The 21,274-nt window shown below is 53.8% G+C and overlaps 1 pseudogene; it reads right to left on the reverse strand.

Annotated features, from left to right (window-relative positions):
* Window positions 1-8,562: 8,562 nt before the first annotated feature.
* Window positions 8,563-18,271, reverse strand: LOC148592118 (antigen WC1.1-like; annotated as a pseudogene).
* Window positions 18,272-21,274: the final 3,003 nt, after the last annotated feature.

Consider the following 21,274-nt stretch of genomic DNA (forward strand, 5'->3'; position numbering starts at 1 on the left):
TTATCTGTTGAGTCCAGAAAATTTCATGCCCTGTGGACCCAAAAGAGCCTGTGCCATGGTTAATGTTTGCAGCGTTTGGTGTCTGTGGTAAAAAGTATACTAATTGTGCTATTCGGCTTCCTGCTGGCACAGTACAGGGTGGTATCGGAGTCCATACCATTATCTTAATTTCTCCTTTGAAATCTGCGTTGATAACTGCAGGTAACACAAACAGCCCTTGTCTCGTTGTTGAAAATCGCCCAATCAATAGTGCTGCCATTCCTCGCCCCAGGGGGCCGTGGACACCAGTTGGAATTAGCACAACTGATGTATCAGTAATTAGCACTTCTATTGTGGTGGCCAGGTCCACCCCGGCGCTGCCCCCTGTGCGGGCGCACAGGCGGCGGCTGCTTCCCGGTGGGAGCCACTCCGAGGGGTGATTTGCCGTCATGGCGCGACCCCTCGCCGCGCTCCGCTTGAAGTTTCCCGAAGGGGCTAGCGGTCGACCTTCCTTATCAAATTTTGATCGACACTGATTAGCATAGTGTTGTCCTTTGTGGCAGCGCGGACATAGTCCAGGCGCTCCTTTGTTTGCTTGTGTTTTCGGACAGTATTTACGAATATGCCCAAATTGGCCACAAGCAAAACATGGCCTTTTCATAGACATTGTTGCAAATGTTTCGGCCATCAGTGAATATTCATACTGTTTGGTACCGACATTAATACATGCTTTTAGCATGTCATCAATAGTAGGATCCTTTAGTGGCCGCAAAACTCTCTGGCAATCAGGGTTAGCATTCTCAACTGCTAGTTGCTTAAAAATGTAGCTTCGTGCTTGTTCATTATCAATTTGTTTCTCCAGAGCCTCATTAAGCCGATCCAAAAACTTCATATATGGCTCATTCGCATCTTGTCTTATGCTAACAAAAGGTTGTCTTTGTTTACCACTCTCCGGAACGGCCTTAAGGGCGCGGAGAGCAAGTGCCTTAACTTGTTGCAAGCCCTCAGGGGGGATTTCTGCTTGTGCTGTTGTAGCACTGTGATCGCCCTCCCCCATTAGCACGTCCACAGTAACATTATACGACAAACCTTCCCAACGCGGATTCTGGTCTGGTGCACAGATAACGGGAAAGGCTTTCAGCATGCCCACATCCCCCGCCTGTTTTGCTCCTCGTTTTACTGAGGCCCATTTATCGTGAGGATCCGGGGGGTATAGGTCTGGCTCCTTTCCAGGGTCAATAGGACCCGGACCAAAAGGATCATCGTCCTGGTCATCAGGTGGCAGTACCGCAAAGGCTTTTGCAGCACGTTTTCTTTTCTGATTCTCATCAGGACACGATTGAGGTAAAGGAGGCGCGGAGGGGATGGCAGGGGCCCCGATCCCGTCATTTATGTTCGACTGCAACCCACTATGAGATTTCAATATTTCGAGTACAACTCGCCATTGTGGCAACAGGTTAGCAGCAGCCTTATCACCGCGCGTGGCACTATCCCACAGTCGGACCCCAATTTGGTCCCATCTTTCCAGATTAAAAACATTCTTACTATTCACCGAAGGATCGTCTTTAGAAGCCCATGCAAGAACCTTTTGCAGCTCTTCTTCACCTAATTTTTTTCTTTGCGGTTTCAAGTTTTTAGGAGAAGCTTCTAAATCGTCCTTTTGTTCCTTCATTAGGTATGAACCCATAGTTCCCAGCCGCTTACCTCTTTCCTTTCAAGAGGCTTTTAGTGTGCACACAAAGTAAGCTTCCTTTCAGCTTGATCCTTACGCTTCCTTTCAGCGTGATTCCCGGGAGTTCAGCTGGGCGGTGCAACCGGAGAGACAGCTAGTCTTCGTGCCCCACGTTGGGCGCCATTTGTTGCACCTTGTGAAGAAACGGACTCAGTCTGGGGTGCAGAGTGAGACAACTTTATTTCCAAACCGACTTCTTTTTATACTTTCTTAACACAAGTGTTGCAAAGCGCACAACCAATCAGCATCTGGCCACCTGCGCGGTTGTCTGGCTTTGTTTCTTTTCTTCTGGCAAGACACGTCGCACACGAGGCAGGGGGAGGTGTTCCTCAGTCCTCGTCTTTCTCGGCTCTGTCCCCCATCTGCTGCAAAGACTGACACCCTTGTGGTTAACTATCTGCTAACAAGGTACTATTGTCTTTGAACAAGCCTCCACATCAGAGAGCTCACGAGCTCTTCGCAAACGACTCCCCCCTGGGTGACCGATGCACGTGCATGCAAGCCAACCAAGAAGCCACTGGCCGAGCTGCCCAGGTGGCCTGTGCCCCTGTTACAGGCTGCCAGCCTTACGCTGATCCCCACAGACATGCAGAGGAGAAGGCGGGACAGGGGAAGGATTTGGCACAAGATCAGTGGCCAGTGACTCTTGGCAAAGGATGCCAGTTGCAAGTGCGAAACTCCAAACATCATCTGCCCACTAGAGCACATGTGAGGATGCAGGGGCATGAAACTGAGGTTGTCCCAAACAAGAAACCTCCTTGGATTTACTCCAGAGCAAAGGATTTGTTTCCACCAGGGGCATTGGTGGCGAGCGCTTGAGAACCCTGGGGGAATGGGGGGGCACATCCATCTCCTGGACAGGGGATCTCTTCCCTCATAGCAGCAGTCCACCAAACGCCTTCCCCCTTCCCAGGCAGACGTGACCCCTCACTGCAACTCCCTGAGCAGAGGGAGCTGTGCCCAAAGGAGCCTTGGGACCCAAGGCAGCCACAGGTGCAAGACCCACGAGTCCCGGATGACACGTTGTCTCCCAAGCCAGGCAGGACCCTCAGGCCACGCTCTCCCAACAGGCCCCAGCCCTCCACAGGCTACAGCCCAGGGGCCACAGCTGCTTTGACCCCTAACAGGATCTGCGGCACCTGGCAAAGCAGCCCTCAAACCCTTACCCTCAGTGGAGAGCTGCAGGAGCACGGGGAATAGAAATGAGTGCTCCGGACCAATGGTCTTAGTCCAGAAGCCCTCCATCTTGGCTTCCCCGCTGTCCTTGGCTTGCCGGTCGAGCAGGGATGAAGAATTCTCTTCCCACGACCTCGCCAAGGCCTCCTCTCTCTCCAACGAGCCCCTTGTTCTCAGCCCGTGAGGGAGAGCTTCCCCGAGCACTCCCGCTGCCTCCTGTGTGCGCTCCTCGTCACCGAAAAGCTCCAAAGGGCAGCAGTGGAGCAGAGCACGGCGAGCAGTGACCAGCAGCGCGCGTGCCTGGCAGGGAAGTGACAGGGCCCTGCTGATCGCTGGGGTCACTTCCTTGTGATGCAGCACAAGCCAGTGTGACCTCAGCGCGTGTCACCAGGGGCTGCATGAGGGGAGCTGTTGGGACCTGCGCGGGTCTTCCGGAGCTGAGCCCTGGGGCTGTGTCAGTCCTGGCCCTGAAGATGTGGGGCTGAGCTCAGCCCTCCCTGAAGGATATACTCTCCCAAAGGTCTGGCACAGAGAACCCTCTTCTGAGCTGCAAATACATCACTACACTCTCAGACAGGAACATGACTCAGAGAGAGATAAAATAAAAACAGGCCCAGTCCATCCTTGGGAAGATCTTTGTGATGGAAGACGTTTTCATGGAGACCGTCAGAACTGCAGCTGTGCTGAACATGGTCCTGCACCTCTTTGCAAACACCTTCATCTAAAGTCTCAGGAAAAAAAAAAAAAAAAAAAAAAGGCCCTGAGGCCCTGAAGGAAGTCATTGGACATGCAAACTTTTGGCTGCCTTGATGCTTTTCGTAATAGCCATTCTAAATATGCATGATTTATTATATCACATATATATATATATGTAGCTATTTAATACAGGTGCCTCAGCAGATTTGTGTTCTCTTTGGATTGCAGTGGTGACAGGGGAGGGTGTGAATTGTGCCATGGTTACAAGGGACTGTTATAAATGAAATCGAAAATATGTTCACTAAATGTAACCCCCCTTATTCAGACTGCAACACAGGCTGACAGTACATGTTGACACAAGGAACTTTCATAAATCATCTCAGGAAGTTTATCTGAAAACTTTGGGAACAATGACCAAGGGCTGTTGAGGAAACCTCAAAACACCTTCCTTCCCTGAAGAACAGAAAATGCTAAGTTTAAGATGCTAAGAAGGTGCCAAGAAAATTAAGCTTACAATAAGTTAAAATTCATTGGATTCAAATACATAAATAAATCTCAGTTTCACTGTTGTGATGAAGACAGCTTCACTCATTAGCCAGTGATGGCATGTGGGCAATAGCTTTATTTATTCACTTTTGAGGGAGGTTTCTTAAAAATATATATATTTACAACATGCTGCCAGCATGTTCATTGTTAGAAGCCCCATTTTATATCCACTGATGAGTCTAGGATGCATTTCTGTTAATAAAAAAAAAAAAAAGTGTTTTATCTTGGATACATAAGCATGTCCTACCGTCTTTTTCTTTGCTGAAGAAGTACTCCATGTTTGAGAATGTTTTCAAATAAACTATTTTTTCTAATAAACTAACCTTCTATCATCCATATCCTTTCATGGCAAAGTGATGGGCAGAAGCATGTAGTGTTGATGAAATCTCTCTTTTTTTTTTTTTTTTTGTGTTGCACCAGGGATAACAAAAAAGTGCAGAGGAACGGAAAGCACTCCTTTGCATTCATGTTTCATTTTGTTAGGGCCTCTGAGGGGCAGAATTGCTGTTAATATCTTTTATAAACTGTATGTGAGCATCCCATTTCTCAAGGGAATTGTGAACTCTTTAAAGCAAACTCCATATCCTCACACTGGGCCCCAGGGAAGTTGCAGCACTTTGGGTGAACAAAGCCTGACCGAGTACTTAGCTGCTCTTGGGCAGCTCGGTTGTCTTGCTCTGAAATGGGCCCTTCCGCACCACAGTGAAGGATGTGGTGGCCGTGGATCTTCCATCCAGGCCCACAGCTCCCCCGGCCAAGCAGAGTTAGGGTGTGCAGGCAGATGCCTCAACCCTGGCCCAGTGTGGACTTAACTGAACAGGACATGAAGAACTAGAGGGTAAAAGAAATCACTGGACACTGCAGCTAACAGAATGAGGCAGAGGGAGTGAAAAGGGGCAGTGGTGTGTAAGCAAGACCCTGACCACTGCACTTGTGTGGCCAAGCCGTGTGCCTGGTCACTGCAGTCTATCCCACTTGTATACCCCATTCATGCTGATGAGCACACATCTGTCCCTGCACAGTGGAGAATATGGGAATGGCAGTGTGGGGTGCTGTGTTCATGGAAATCTCAGATTTGTTGAGTTACCTTCTCTTTCCTCCTCTATCACCAGAGCTCAGGCTGAAGGCTGACAGCCAGCAGAGACAGCCAGAGTCCTGCTTGTGAACTAGAGCACTTCTTCTGCCAAACAGAAAAGCCACCTCTTCCCTCTGCTCCCCACCTGCCCCGGCCATGACAACACGTGCCATGCATGGAGCGGTTGGCTGCTTTTGGAGAAGAAGCCCTACCAGGCAAGAGCCTGGGGATGTACTGGAGACAAGGGGCAGGAAGCAAAAGCCTCCTAGGCAGAGTCACCAGTGCCCAGGCAGCAAGGGCAGGTTAAAGCACTCCTTTGCTAGTGGCAGTGGCATTAGTGGTACAGCTGTCTTGTGCTGGCTGCAGGGAGAAAAAGCCTCATCGTCCAGAAAGCCATCCCTCCTCTGTCATTACCTCCTCTAGGAAAGAAGTTGGATAGCTCATGACAGTGGCTGGGAGCAGGCCAAGAGCTGGGCTGCACTGCCAGTGATCCATGCAAACCTCCCGTCTGCCTTGCCAGTTTCCCTTCTTTTGCCCTCTTTGCGAACAGAGCCTGCCAGGGTCCTCTGCACGGCTTTGAGTGCTCCCTCAATACCTCCATGTCCCTTTGACGTGCTCCCTGTTCTGGCAGTGCCCCTCTGGACTCCCACTCTTTGGTGTTTTGGGGCATCCCAGGGCCCTCCATGCGCTGTTCACAGCTCTCCACAGTGCCTCCATGTGTGTTTTGGTGTTCCTGCAGCTCCTCACTGCCTTATAGCGGACAGCTGCTCTGTTGGAGTGTCTCTCAGTGTGCCTCAGGTGCCTCCAAGCACCTTTTAGGGCTCCCTGGAAGCCTCTGAGCACATTTTGGGGGGCTCCCTTGGCCTCTGTGTTTCTTTAGTTTGCTCCAGGGACGTCTGCACACTTCCCAGAGGGCTCAGTGTGTCTATCAGGTGCTCCTAGGAACCTCTGTCTTGGGACTTCGTGTGCCTTGTGGGCCCTTCTAGGGTGTTCAGAGCATGATTTGGAGCCTCTCAGAGGCCTCTGATTGCCTTTGGTTTCATCACAGTGCTCACACTTGATTTTTGGTGCATCCCATGAGTCTCAGTCTGCTTCTTGGGGCACCGTAGGACCCAAGCACCATTCAGCATGTTTGAGCAGCCTCTGAGTGCCTTTCAGCATGTCTCATTTTTTGGTCCATTCCTGTGGCCTCAGGTGCCATTTGGTGTGTGCCAGAGATTTCTGTCTGGTTTTTGATGATTCTTGGAGGCCTCAATCTGCTTTTCAGTATATCTCATGGGTCTTTGAGTTCCTTTCATTTCCCCCATTGGGCTGCTGTCAGTTTTTCAGTGCATCCCAAGGCTCCTTGAGTGAGCTCTGGTGCCCTGAAGGCCTCAGTGAATATCGGGGGCCTTCATGTGTCTCCATCTGTGTCTCAGCAGCCCGTTGGATCCCCTTCCTTCCCAGAGACGTGCAAAGACCCACTGCTCTTCTGGCACATACGGTCCTTTGGTGAGGCCCACAGAACCTCCTCTGGGATCCCCCAAAAGTTCCTCAGTGCCTCTTGGGGCTGGAGAAGCTCCCAGTGGGGAGATGCTACCATGGGAGAGGGGGCTGGGGCATTATCCTCTGCCGCCCCCGGAGAGACCCTAGACCCTGAGCAGAGATGTCTGATTTTGTCTCGCAGCTGATGGCACCCATTGCCGGGAGAGGTGAGCGAGGCAGGGAGAGGTGGTGGCAGCCACACAGTCCCTGCTCTTCTGTGACTGGGAAGGCTGAAACCAGGACATGAGTGGAGGATGGATGCACAAGTGGTAGTGTGATGGGCAGGCAAAAAAAGCAAAGGAAAACAAGAAGTAGGGGATATAGTTAACTGCAGTGTAGGAAAGGAAAATTAAAGCAAGAGGAAAAAAAATCAGCTCTCAGAAATTGATAGTTTAGCCACAGATGTCTCATCTTCTACATATTCATCTATATATATTATATAGAAAGAGATACAGGAATAGATGTGTGTGACTCCTTTCTCACTATTCCAGGAGCAGCTCTCTGAGTAGGTTAGCGCAAGAAAAGAAATGAGCCGGGCTGAAGGATGAGGGGGGTTTTGTGTGCTTGCCCTGAGCCCTCACTTGCCCGTCAGTGTGTGGGATCCCCTCAGGAAGGGTCAGCAAGTTGCAGAGACCCCTGAATGGAGGAGGGAGGCAGTTTGGGTGCCACATGCTGGACAACCATCGAACCCTCCTCCCTACTCAGCTCCCACAGGAGAGGTCTTTCACCCATTCGTACTGGGGAGCAGCTGCTTAAAACCCAGCCGAGGAACAGGGATCCTTCCTCAGCTCCCATGGGCACCTGCTTTAGGGGTAGACATGACATCTGCTCGGCCATGGAAATATGGGCTAGCATTCAGGGCCTACAGTAACCTCCAGGCTCACTGCTATGGGGCCCCAGCCCAGCACTCGGGGCTCTGTGCAGCTCTGTGCTTCAGCTCTGTGGTGGCCCCTGTACCAGGGTAGCCCAGGAAGAGCCCCTGGGAAAAGAGAAGGTTGGGGCAGGAGATTGGACCATCCTGCCCAGAGGGACATAATAGGACTCTGCAGACCGGCACATATGGCTGGAAACCCTGCATGAAGTTTGCAGGATGGGAATGTCTAAGACTGACTGTAAGGCTGAGAGAGCTGGGCCTGTTCAGCCTGAAGAAGAGAAGGCTGAGAGGGGAACTGCTCAGTGTCTATGAATACCTTAAGAGGGAGTGAGGAGCATGGGGCCAGCATCTTTCCAGTGGTGGCCAGTGATAGGACAAGAGGAAACAGCCACAAACTGAAGCACCAAAGGTTCCACAGAAACTGAAGGAAAAATTTCCTGACAGAGTGACAGAGCCCGGGAATAGGTTGCCAAGAGAGGTTGTGGAATCTCTTTCTCTGGAGATCTTCAAAACCCGCTTGAATGCAATCCTGTGCCACGTGCTCTAAGTGACTTTGTGTGTGCAGGGGGGTTGGGCTAGATGATCTCTAAAGGTCCCTTCCAACCTTAATAATTCTATGATTCTATGTTCCTGCCAGCAGAAATATCCTCCAGCTGGACTCATCACTATTCCCACACCCCAGAGATCACGGGCTCTTGCAGGAGCACAGCCTGTCTCAGAGCCTGCTCTTCCCAAGATGTTCCCCTTTCCCACTGCTGGTTTGTGCTGCTTCACCTTCCCTGATTAGCTCTGGGGAGACATCCAGACCTGGGGAGGGAAACACAATCTCTGGGTCAAACTCCCACATGGTTTTAATAAGAACAAATAGCAATGCATGGGATAAAAGTAGAGAAAAGATGAGAGAGGCAATGTCCAGCTCTTTCTGCTACTAGTTGCAGAAGGGAGAGCAGTCTTTGTCACTCATGACTCTCCAAGCTGCACAGACCTCTCTTCTGTCCCAGCTGCACCCAACCTCATGGCAGTGATGGGCTCTCTCAGACCTGGGTTCACGGACAGTCTGGCACCAGGGTCCAGTCTCACAGCCTTGGTGTCCTCCTGAGGATGTGCCAGGGATGCTCGCTCAGCATCATCATACGCTGTGTCTGCGAAGGGAAAGGATGGGGCTGCTCTGATTGCCCTGGGGGCTCCATCACACCCCCAGCAGCGCACGTTCCCCACTGCAAGCAGCAAGGCCAGTGCATTGCAGTCTGCCCCACACACATGCTCCTCCTGGGCTGTGAATCCCCTTCCTCCCTGTCTCTCACTGCCTGAGACCTTCAGTCCCCTAATCCCACCCCCGTCTTCTCACCAGGAAAACTCCTAAGGCAGGTACCCTCCCCATGCCGGGAGGCCGGGCTCTCAGGCTGCTGCCACTCTCCTGGCACTGGGGACAGCACCCCAGGAGCCAGCAGCTGCATTTCCCCCTCACCTCTCTGTGCCTCTTCAAGCCATTCACCATCCTCTGCTTCCCTGGGCACTTCCCAGTCTTGCTGGCCAGGAACAAGATCCTCCCCAGGGTCAGATACTTCTCTGGCATCGTCATAGCCATCCGCTGGGTCACCTGTGGGCAGGACAGGGAACTCTGAAACGAGAGAGGAGCTGGTGATGACAGGAGCCCTCCCACAGAGCAGAGGAAGGAAGGACATGAAGGAACAAAGGGCAGAGACACTGGTGTTGGCAGGGTCACAGAAGATCCAGCATCCTGGATCCAGGGTTATGGGAGTGTGTGTGAGGCACTGGGGTGCCCTCTCCCCCTGCCGCAGGGATAACAGAGCTGGAGTCTGCACCAGGGCTGGGGATTCCCTGGGACAAACTCAGAGCCTGATGGAGGCAGGGACAAGTTGAGCCCAATAAGGCCCCATTCAGGCACCCAGCTCAGTGGGGCATGTCCAATGCTTGCCTACACTGCATGACTCCAGAGTCATTCCTGAAGGCAATTCCTCCCCACCCCAATGGTGACACTCAGTGACACAGCTATGGGGAGGAGAGACCAACCCTTCCCCTGCCTCCCTGCCCATTACCTGGTGCTGACCCAGGACGTTCCTCACTGTCCCTGGACTCAGGTTGCAGCTTGGTCAGGGAGCCCTCTGAAGAGGAACCTGGCAAGAGGAGCAGTGAATGTTATCGGGATGAGCCCTTCTGACCCTGCCAATTGTCAGCCCTGCTGGGGATGGGGACCCACCTAGCAGGGACTGCATGGGGAGGACAGCCCAGGGCTTGCCCTGCTCCCATGGGAAAAATCCCATCTCCAAGGGCCTTTCAGAGCCGCCCTGGCCACCCCCTTCCTTTACCCGACAGGTACAACTGATGGGGGCAGCAGGACAGGCAGGGAGAAGCTGTGCCCCCGGGCTGGGATGGGCAGAGCAGGTCGGGAGGAAGCTCCTCGCCTGAGCCCAGCACTGGGCTGCTCTCCTGGAGGAACCCGTGACCCCAGCACTGAGGAGACAACTGGCCCGAGGGCTACAATGGTCCCATCGTGGGTTAGGGCCAGTGGAAAGGGCCCTGCCACGTGCTCTGTCCCAGAACCGACCGCACAGACCTGGAGGACCGAACCTCGCCTGCTTCTCTCACACTTGGCTGTAGTCGATCTCCTGGTACACGGCCTCAGAGAAGGGCTCCAGAGACCTCCTGGAGGCTGAGGATATGGGCAAGATCAGCACAGGCACATGGAGAGAGGAGAAGGACCCCGATGTGGGCACTCAGCCCTTCCACCTTAGCCAGATGAGCACTGACCCCACAGCCCAGACCCACTGCCCTGCCCAGGCATTACGGTCAGATCCCCAGTGACAGCAACGCCCCCGTGGAGATGGCCTGGGGCAATGTAACCTCATGCTCTCTTTTCAGACACAGACCCCAATGCCCCTTTTGGCCCCAAGTCAGTCCCTGCTCTGACCAGGGAGCAGCTCCCATAGCTCCTCTCCCCAGGCAGCTTCCCACTCTCTGCCAGGCTGGTCCATAAAATGATCCTGCCCTGACATGGGTGAACAGGGCAGGACAGAGAGAGCAGCCCAGGGACCGACTCCCACTCTGAGAGACTCCCTGCCCTGAGCTCCTCTTGGCACTGCTCCTGCCCCACAGCCTCCCCCTAGCACTGTCCAGAGCGCAGCCAGCAGCGTCCCTGGACGTCTGCTGCTGCTCCCATCTCCCCCAGCCCCTCGCTGCCTTTTCTCACCTCCTCTATCACCATCTCCTCCTGCATCAGCACTCCCACAGCTCCTGCTTGCGGGTGTCCCACAAATAGACAGTGAAGGAATAGGGAATAGAGCAGGAGGTAGCACCCCAACCCCAGCCCCTCTGTGCCCTCACACACACCCCACAGCCCCCACAGGGCTGCCAAGAGGCATCGTCCACCCTGGTACCGCTGGGGAAGGACCCACCTCTGCGCTGAGCCCTGGCTCTTCGCACTTGCCCTGCTAGGAGGGCCAAGAGCAGGCAGAGCAGGGCCCCCAGGATGATGCAGATGACAACAGGCACGGAGACTCCCCCGCTCTCCCTCACATGCCTCTGGGTGGGATCTGCATGGGCAGTGACATGGATGAGGCAGGCCCTTGCCTGGGGCACATTGGGGCCCAGGGACACCCCAGTCCCGAACCATTGCACATGGCAGGGCTGGGGGACCCTGTGCTGGTTTATGGGGCAGCTCTCACACTGCTGGGTGATCCACAGCCCTCCACAAAGCCAAACGCTCCAACACCCTGTGGGAAGCCCTGCATCCCAGTACAGGCCCCTTCCCTCAGGCTGCAGGTCACAGCCTGGCCCCAAGGAGACCCAACCCAGGGAGCAGGGCAGGTTACCTGCTCGCGGGGCTGCTGTTGTCATCCTGGGTGCAGCTGCAGAGCAGGCAGAGAGATGTGGCTGTGCCTGTGCATGTCCCCTCCAAGTGCCATCAGAACAGTCCTTCCCTGGGTGCCCATGACAGGCCCTGGGCTCTCTGCTCTGGGCCATGGGGAGGACAGCACGGACAGCCCAGGACAGGCATTCAAGGGGCTGCAGAACCCCACAGGCAAAGACATGAGGACACCCTGCTGTCAAGGGTCACTCGAATGTTGAGGCACACTCCACAAATCAGAGTGAGCAGCACTTTAATATGAAGGTGGTTTAACTTGTGGCGAGTGCCGAAGCCTTCTCCACAAGCCGGAGTGAACAACACCTCTCTGGGAAGTGAAGTCAACTCCTCCCTGCTGTTGTCTGTAGCAGGGCTTTATACCCATGCAGGTGGGCATGCGCTGAGGAGCAGCACTCATTGGCTACAGGCTCCCAGCTGATTGGTTCTCCTCCAGGTGTTCGGTTGCTAGGCGTCGGTCCAGTTCCCCACAAACTCCACTTTCCTATATATTCTTACTAAGGCCCCAACACCCTGCCCCATAACATCTGCTCCCCACCTGGCACCAGGCACCCAACCTCTGCAGGGACATCCCTGCTCTGAGGAGTCTGGGGCCCTGTGAGGGCCCAGCTGGGATAACGTGTCCCCAAACAAGGGGACCAAGCACTGCCACTCACCGGAGCAATTCACAGCAGCATCTTCCTTGTGCTGGCAGGCACCGCTGTTGCCACACTGCACCGTGCACTCCCAGAGAGACCGCTCCGTCCCTCTGCACTTCACTTGCTGCAGCCAGATGGGACCCGTCCCCTCCCCAAACGCAGCCTCCCCCAGGGCAGACACGGCAGGGCCGCAGCCCAGCTGCCTGCAGGCCACCTCAGCGTCCTTCATGTCCCAGGAGTCGTCACACACCGTCCCCCAGGCGCCGTGGTGCCAAACCTCCACTCTGCCCGAGCAGCCGTCCTCTCCTCCCACGACACGAATCTTCTCCATCTCTGGAAAACACAGAACCCTCCCTGTGATTGGGGTGGTTGGGAGGGCCTGGCCAGGTGACAAGGGCACAGGGAGCAGCAGTTACCTGTGCATCTTGTAGAGTTGGAGCACTCTTCCGCTAGGGCTGGAGGGGTTTCTGGTCGTCTCCCTGTAGAAGGAAACGCTACAGTGAAGGAAGGGGCTGCTTTATGGGGGTCGTGGACAGGATCAGGACTGACCTGTGCTTGAACCTCCCAGCACCTCCCCCTGCTCATGGACAAAGGTGAACCCCCCTGATAATGCAGTGTGTAACAGTGCTGGACTCCAGGGTTACCCTGGCTGCTCACCCCAAGAGGTTTCCTGGTTAGCAGAGGAGCAGGAGCATGTCCCCAGGGGGAGGCTGTTTCCGAGCTCTGGTGCCAGCACTGCCCTGGGCACGGCCTGGTTCCTACATAACCTTGAGCCACCAGCACCGCGTTCTCTCTCCCCATTCCCTCAGCAAACCACGACCATGAGTGGAATGCTCTGCATGGACTTCCCAACCTAAAAGATAATTGTCTGGGCCCCATCTATTCACAAAAGAGATCAACAGGCACCTCCAAGAGGTGTCCAAGGTGTGGTAGAGGAGATCACCAAGGTGAGGTGGAGGCTGCATGTGCCTCTTCCCCTCCTTGGCCATGTGGGTAGCTCAGGGCAGCTACTGCTCATGGATATGTTGTATTTGTGTCACTGACAGCAGAATGATCTCATATGCAAAGTAAAAGCCACTCCAGACCCCTTCTCAACATTGTGCCTTGCTGAACAGGGAGCAAGACCTGCTGTGAGCTTTGCGCCCACGTGGCTCCAGCATTACCATTGCAGGTGATGTGGGTCTCTTCTCGTTGGTCATCACAGGACTGTGGGTTCCAGGGATCAGAGGGGCACTGCCAAAAGGAACTGTTCCTCTTCCCACACTCAACATGATCCAGCCATGTATGGCCAGATACCTTCCTATATGGCAGGTCTGTTTCAAGGATTCCTCCATCTCCACAGCCCAACTGTTTGCACACCAGAGACACGGTGCTCGAAGTCATCGAGTTGGAGCAAACACTCCCCCATGACCCGTTGTAGAAAACCTGCAGGCGCCCAGAGCAGCCATCACTGTTCTCCAGCCTCAAGGCCACAAACTCTGGAAGGAAAAACACAAAGCTGGGGGGAACAAGCTGGTCCTGAAGTGAGCAGAGATAAACATAACAAGAATTCCTTAGGGCATTCTATGGCATCCATGAATAGGGAGGTTTATTCTAAGAATCACAGAATGCTTAAGGTTGGAAGGGACTTTTAGAGGTCATCTAGTCCAATCGCCTTGTACACACAGGGTCACCTAGAGCATGTGACACAGGACTGCGTCCAAGCGGGGTTTGAAGATCTCCAGAGAACGAGACTCCACAACCTCTCTGGGCAGCCTGTTCCAGTGCTCTGTCACCCTCATTGCCAATAAATTTTTCCTTAAGTTTCTGTGGAACTTTTGATGCTTTAGTTTTTGGCCATTTCCTCTAGTTCTATCAGTGGCTACCACTGAAAAGAGGTCAGTACCATCCTCCTCACTGCCTCCCTTCAGGTACTTATAGACACTGCTCAGGTCCCCTCTCAGCCTTCTCTTCTCCAGGCTGAACTGGCCCAGCTCCCTCAGCCTCTCCTCATAGGGCAGATGTTCCAGGCCCCTGATCATCCTTGTGGCCCTGCACTGGACCCTTTCCAGCAGCTCCACATCCCTCTTGTACTGTGGAGCCCAGAACTGGACACAATACTCCAGATGCGGCCTCACCAGGGCTGAGTAGAGGGGCAGGATCACCTCCCTCGACCTGCTGGAGAGGCTCTTCTTAATGCAGCCCAGGATCCCACTGGCCTTCTTGGCCACGAGGGCAACTGCTGCCTCATGGTCAACTTGTCGTCCACCATGACACCCAGGTCTTTCTCTGCAGAGCTGCTCTCCAGAAGGTCAGTCCCCAGCCTGTACTGGTGTCTGCGGCAGGGAGGTGTTGCAGAGGGTCAGGTGAGTCTCCTTCCCTGCACACTGGACCCTTCTCAGCCCCACGGGGCCCGTCCCTCGCTCAGACTTCGGCGGGTTGTAGGCTTGCTCTGCCTCTCCGCACTGGAGCTGCCGGCACACCACGCTGGCATCGTTCAGGTCCCACTGGTCATCCAGGACTCGGACCCATGTCCCATTCAGGGGCATCTCCACTCGCCCGTCACAGCGGCTCCCTCCACCAACCAGACGCAGGGATCCAGAGAGTCCTGCTGGGAGAGAGGGGAAATGTCCTGCATGCTGCCTTGTTTCCCATTCTCATGCCCTTGGACATCCTGGAGTTCACCTATCCATATCCAGCTCACAGTGAGGAGCTCAAGGATGGGAGTGCTCCAAGGGATTTTGTTTTCCAGGCCCTAAACCTTGCTGAGCTCTAATATTATCTCAGTGACACAAACAGGGAAGCATTGGAGGTCAAGCCAAATCCCTGAGCCACCAGATATGTCCTTATGGATGAATCTGGAGCAGCTTCAGCAGCAGGAAGTAGTGGCCTGTACGAGGCCTGGGTGACAGGGTGAGCAGTAGCCTTGCTCCATCTCCAAGCTGGGACTGGCTCCTGCTGGGACAGCTCTGCCCTTCTACATCCCTAGGGATCTGGGATGTGGAGCTTGTGTCCTTAGCAAGAAGCAGAGGGATGAGGGCCTTCTTTACAAAACAGGACAAGTTTGAGGTTCATATTGACAAGGAGCAAGGGCAAACCCCAGCCCCAAGGTGCTGCTCAGCCTCAGGAATTGCTCCTGCTGGGCGCACTCATGGTCCAGTCCCCGCAGGCTGTTGGATCAGGTTATGGTCTGGGATGGGGGTATGGGCTGCAGGAGGGAGCAGAGGATCTTTCGCACCTGCAGGGAGTGGAGCTGTGTCCCACAGTTCCCTCCTTGGCCTGTGCCCCAGGAAAGAACAGAGGAGCCCAAGCCTGGTGGCGGCCCCAAGGCCTGAACCAGATGCCCTGGAGCAGCAGAGATGCCGGCTCCCTGCTCAGCTCTCATCTCCCCCAAGAAAACGCGCTCTGCAGGAGCAAGCAAAGCTCTCTGAATCCCTCCATGGGAACCCATAGTTTCTCCAGCAGGAAATTCAGTTTGTCACTGCCAGGAGCTCCCCTGCTTTGTGTTTCCAAGTCACACAAAAGGGGCAAAATGAGTTAATCCATTTTCCCAGAACTCACCTGAGCAAAAAACACCAGCATTGCTGTCAGGCAAGCATGGGGACACCCCAAGAGCAGTCACAGGGCACTGTCCCAAATGGGATTCGGTCCCATTACAGTGGAAAGTGTCTCTCCAGACAGGGCCTGTTCCTCTCCCAAAGTGCCCTCCTGCAGGAATGGACTCAGCAAATCCACAGTTGAGTTGATGACAGAGAACATGAGCGTCGGAGATGTCCCAGCCAGAGTCACAGAGGGTTCCCCACGCCCCCTCTATCTCGATCTCCACTCGCCCGGAACATGCCGTGCTGCCATTCACCAGCCTGAATCCTGGATATATTACAAAAGGAAGTGAGGGTCTTTAGAGAGGATCACTTTGTGCTCTAGCTCATCATCCCAAGATAGAAATGCCACAGAGATACAATTTCCTTTGCTTCCAGCACTGCAGGATTGCAGACAACAACTCCACCCCTCCCGCACTCACACCATGCTCAGCATGGTCACTTTCCTGCTCCCCTATCTCTTAGCATATAGCTTGTGAGTGGCATTTCACACCTCCTCCCCGAATGCTCACGTGTGCAGGTGACACCAGCGTGGTTGGCATGGCTGCAGGTCTGGTTGCTGAGGGACCTCCTGGGGCAGGAGGAGAGGAAGGGCTCATTCCCCACACACTGCAGCTCTCCATCCCAAATGGGACCGACCCCCTCTCCAAAGTGAGCTCCCCCACGGACAGACAGGACAGTGCCACACTGCAACTCCCTGCAGATCACGCCAGCAGCTTTCACATCAAAGTGTGAGTCACAGACTGTTTTCCACTGGTCTGCATCTCTGATCTCCACACGTCCTGAACAGGGACTGTTTCCTCCAACCAGCTGAACAAATCCTGGGGGAAAAAAAAAATAAATAAAAACCCCACAATGACAGGGAGTTGCCACAAGCTTCTGGCAGTTACATACCATGGCAGCCACATCCAAAGGATCCCATTAACGTCAAACAGCAGCTCTCAATAGGTTCTGATGACACAAACCCTTCAAGACCCCTGCACCTCCTCTCACACCCACACAGTGCTCTGGAGCTTGTCTCAATCACATACCCATAGCCACAGGCACTGCTCAGGGAAATGCTGCTGCCCCACAGCCTGCCCCACTACCCGGCACGGATCCCCAGCACTGCAGCCCTAACGGTTGCTGCAGCCTGTTCAGCATGCAGCCTGTTCAGCTCACAGACAGCCTGGGGAATTGTCTTGGAACAGCCCAAAAGGCTCCCTGTTCCCAGGGTGTCCTGCGCTGTCGGAGGGGTCAGTGACAGGGACCCAGCAGGATCAGCCTGAGCCTGTGGTGACGTGGGAGGGAGCAGAGAGCAGCCCCACAGACACCAACCTAGAGCTCATGGGGGGCTGGTCCTTGTGGGGTGGCCCTGGACAAGGGGTGCCCGGCTCATCCCCCTGCTTCTCTGCCCCAGGCCCTGCTCTTGTCCCCTCTGAAAAGCCCCTTTGGGTCACCCAAGGCACTCCTGTCTGTGAGGAAAATGACTGCAGGAGCCTCAGACATCTTGTACCATTTCCCCAGCCATGGGGTGCAGAGCAAGTCATCCTGAGGTCTGGGGCACAGGGACACCCAGCACTGCCAGAATATCCTGGCAGAACCTGAGGAGATTGATGGAGACCTAGAACCTGTAGGACAGGGTGAGGGATTCATTTCTCAGCCTCAGGCACCATCCGAGGGTGGGCTGAGCCCCAGGATCCTGATGGGGTCTGTGCACCCCATGGTGGACTCACCTGGGACTTTCCCCAGGGACAGCAGCAGCTGCAGTAGTACAGTGAAAGAGGCAATGTCAGGGTCTGAGCTGGTACCCACGCACTGCTCCTTCAATAGCACAGCCTGGTTAGTCCTCTGATCCCAGGCCCCACTCCAGAGGTGAGGAACTAGATGACGCCTTACCTGAACAAACAACTCCGGCGTCCCAAGCATGAATGCAGTAGTGGTTACCCCAACCACCATGTGCGCACTCAGACAAGGCAGTCTCAGTGCCTTGACAGCTTACAGAGTCCAACCAAATCTGGCCAGATCCTGGCCCAAAATATCCATACGGAGGGACACGGACAGCAAATCCACAGCCAAGCTGCTTACAAACTACAGCAGCATTTTCCATGTCCCAGGAATAAATACCACACACGGTCCCCCACTGGCCCTGGTGTTTCACCTCCACTCTCCCAGCACAGCGGCTGTCTCCATCCTCCAGTCTCACCTCCGCAGCACCTTCAAACACAGACACGGGGCCGGTTAGGAGGGCACTAACCCCAGCACAGTGACTGTGTAGGGTCCCAGGGCTGAGTCCCAGCCCCTGGGGTGTGAGACATCTCCCCTCTGCACTCTTGGGATGCCCAGGGACCCATTTCCTTTACCCCAATCCACCATGGGTACCACTCAAATGCACCCACCACCTGCAGGGCTTTATGGGTCTCCAGGGAGCATTGAGATGATCCCCATCTTCCGTCCCAACCCTCATTCCCTCCTCAATTACAAGGAAGAGCTCACTCTTACCCCACACTTACCCAGCACTTACCCCAGCACAGCTGCACCCAGACGAGCAGCCACAGCACCCAAGAGATGCAGAGTCCTTTTGCCTCCATCCGCAGCCTCCTGCCCTGATGGCACTGCCCTGATGCACCCTCTCCCTGCCACAGATCCTGGGGACTTGTGCAGGACAACAAACATGGGAGGCCAATATACATCTGCAGGTGCTGGCCCAGCTCCCGGATGAGCCAATCGAAGCAGCAGGCACCATTTTAGACGTTACGTTATCGGGGGTTATCTCCCTTCAGTCACAGCCCAGCCCTCCAATGAACTTCTCGAGCGCCGTTCATGACCATATATGCAGCACGGCTCCACTGCGGATGTCCTGGTCACTGCTCTGGGGCATCATCATGGGGCCCATCCCAGTGGAACAGGGCAGACCATGGAGGGAAATGGGTCTGTCACACTTTGTATTACAGTTGGGTGACTGGGAACTTTGGGGATCTCACATGCTGTGTTTGCCCGAGTTTCCAAGGTGCAAGTGTCCAGCTTTCCCCATGCCATGAGAACTGTGGAGCTGGGATTGTCCCTGGGATGGGCTGTGTCAAGAAGGGGATGAAAGAGGAACAGCCTCTGATCCTGCTACAGCCCTGCTGTGATGGGAGCAGCAGCAGCCAGAGACACATCCCGTGAGTGCGGTCTCGTCCACCCCTTCTCGGACAGCCTGGTGCTGGTGCCTTGGCCAGGAGCAGGGAACTGGGACATTTCACCCCTCTGACAGCAGACAGGGCAGCCCAGGCGCTCAGAGGCCCCCAGCTCTCAGGGTGTTCACCCAGGAGCCCGTTATTCCCTTGCCGGGGCTGATCGGCAGATCAAAGCCTCGCCTGCAGGTGCACAAACCACAGCCCACGTGGCCTCGGCAGCCTGCGCCGCGCTCTTCCTGCAGCAGCGACCGAACCAGGAAGACGGTGGTTTCTCTCTGGCCTTGGTTCCCCGAGCAGTGTCACTGCGTGCAGCCACTGTGGCAGCTCCAGGACCTGCTCCCAGGGATGGGGCTGCAGGGGCTGTTCCTGGTGCCTTTGCGCTCATGGGTACCGGGTGCAGGTCCTAGAAGGGCAGTGCAGTTTCTCATCAGTGATGCTGCATCTCTCCCCACCTGTTGCTGTGGCACAACTTCATACAGTTCCATGCCTCTAGGCTTTAAGGCTCTAACCTTATGGTTAGGTATTTTACTTTTTTTTTTTTTTTTTTTTTTTTTTTTTTTTACAAAATGAGTGCTTTTTTATTGAGATATGTTTGGACATTTTATGAACTGCTTCAAATATTACTGTGTATTTTTTTTTCCACATTACTTTGTTATGCTACCCTTCCAGGGGATGCTGTCCTCACCCTCTCCAGTGCACTCTGCATTTAACTCCTTCACCTTCCCTTACCAGAAGGCCCGTGTCTTGGATATTGATTGTGAGGTCATTGCTGCCTGAGTGCTTGATTGGCCAGCAACAGGGGCATGGGTGGGACATGTGCTTTTCATGTCATTCCTCATAGGATAGCTCATAGGCCAGAAGCTGGCACGTGGGTGGGACAGTTGATTCGATCTTGATCTTGAATCTGTTCTGCTATCAAAAAGAGGCCTCTGTGGATATTTTTCTCATGCCTTTCCTTGGGAGTGAGATTACTTCTGCCTCGTCCAACAGCCATTGCTCCCAATCTCCTGTCAGAACATACTTGGAAGCCCCTGACATGCTACAGACCTAAAGGTGATATTAAAACAGGTGTACATATGAAGAAAAGAAACCCAGTACAGACCACACAGGCAACTCAAGCAAGCTCCCTGCTGCTGGACAAGTGTCATTCCTACAGCACACAAACCCTGGAAATCAGAGATTCCTAACACTGCAGGCCTATATGCAGGCCTGCTGTGACAGGGGTGACCTCTCCAAGTTAATTGTTCACCAGATACAAGCTGCTGGTCTATCAGGGACTCAAAATGAGATGTCATCATAGTCACCTTCATAGACATATCCTTGCTCCTGGCCTGTAAGCCTCTGAGAAATAAATTAACCTCACTGTAACTTCCTCAGCCCTAAGACAAATGCTGACATATCATCTGCTTAGGCAGATATGATCTCAAAAGCACAGACCTGGTTGTGTACCTGCTATGGCCCTACTAACGGATAAAGTAGAAATGATCTCACAGTCACAACTCTCCTGGTGACCAAATCATGCTCCAGACAGGTGCTTCTAAGTCGTGGATTACATTTTCCCCCACCATATGGCAATACAGTCACCCCTGGGCATCTCAGACAGCAATAGACTCTGTATGTTGGCAAATTAATAAAGGCTTGAATGCAAACTTATATTCATAAGCTGAAACCTATTTGAAAAACAACACTGGGCAAGAGATGGGGAAAAAAAATCCTCATTTCCACAAATTCAGTATTGGACTGGGTGATCACAAGGCAGGCAAGAAATGATCAGATACAAATGGAAAGAGACATTCAAGTTTCACAACACATTAAACAAAATGTGTTTGTTCAATACTCAACTCGTTTGTGAGGGACCCTTAAATCATCAGAACTATTTCCTTGTAAGCTGTGCTAACCTGCTATTGCCCAAGAATCAGCTGGATGTTGCTGAGAAAACACAATATGCCTGCCTGGCTTTGTTGGAAATTCAGTCCGTGTGTGGTTTCACACACTGGGGCTGCTAACACTTACTCTGCCAGTCTTGCCATCTCTTCCACAAGTACTCTCACTACTGCGTCTCTAAAAGCAGCACTGGGAGATGCCACCCTTTTCTCACCTGCCTGGCCCCACACCGTCTTTAACACTCACCTCCTTTGGTTTGACAGTGGGCAGCCGTGATGTGGCAAGGGAGAAACATTTTCCCTTGCTCTCATGTCCCTCAGAACAGCCGTCTGTTGGAATTGTCCCCTCCGCAGGGACTTTCAGACCTGGAGGAAGCTCACAACAGCAGCAGGTACCCAGAGCTGTTCTTCAGAGGAGCCTTGAGGCTACAGAAATGCGCTACTGGGAAAAACAAAGGCTGCACAAGGTCCCCTTCCTAATGAGGAACATGTCTCAACCATGGAAAACAAAACTTCCTCGAGTCCATCAGGC

The sequence above is a fragment of the Tinamus guttatus genome, unplaced genomic scaffold (assembly GCF_059628265.1).
Source record: "Tinamus guttatus ecotype Peru unplaced genomic scaffold, ASM5962826v1 Tinamus_guttatus_pri_ptg000634l, whole genome shotgun sequence".
NCBI lineage: Eukaryota > Metazoa > Chordata > Aves > Tinamiformes > Tinamidae > Tinamus > Tinamus guttatus.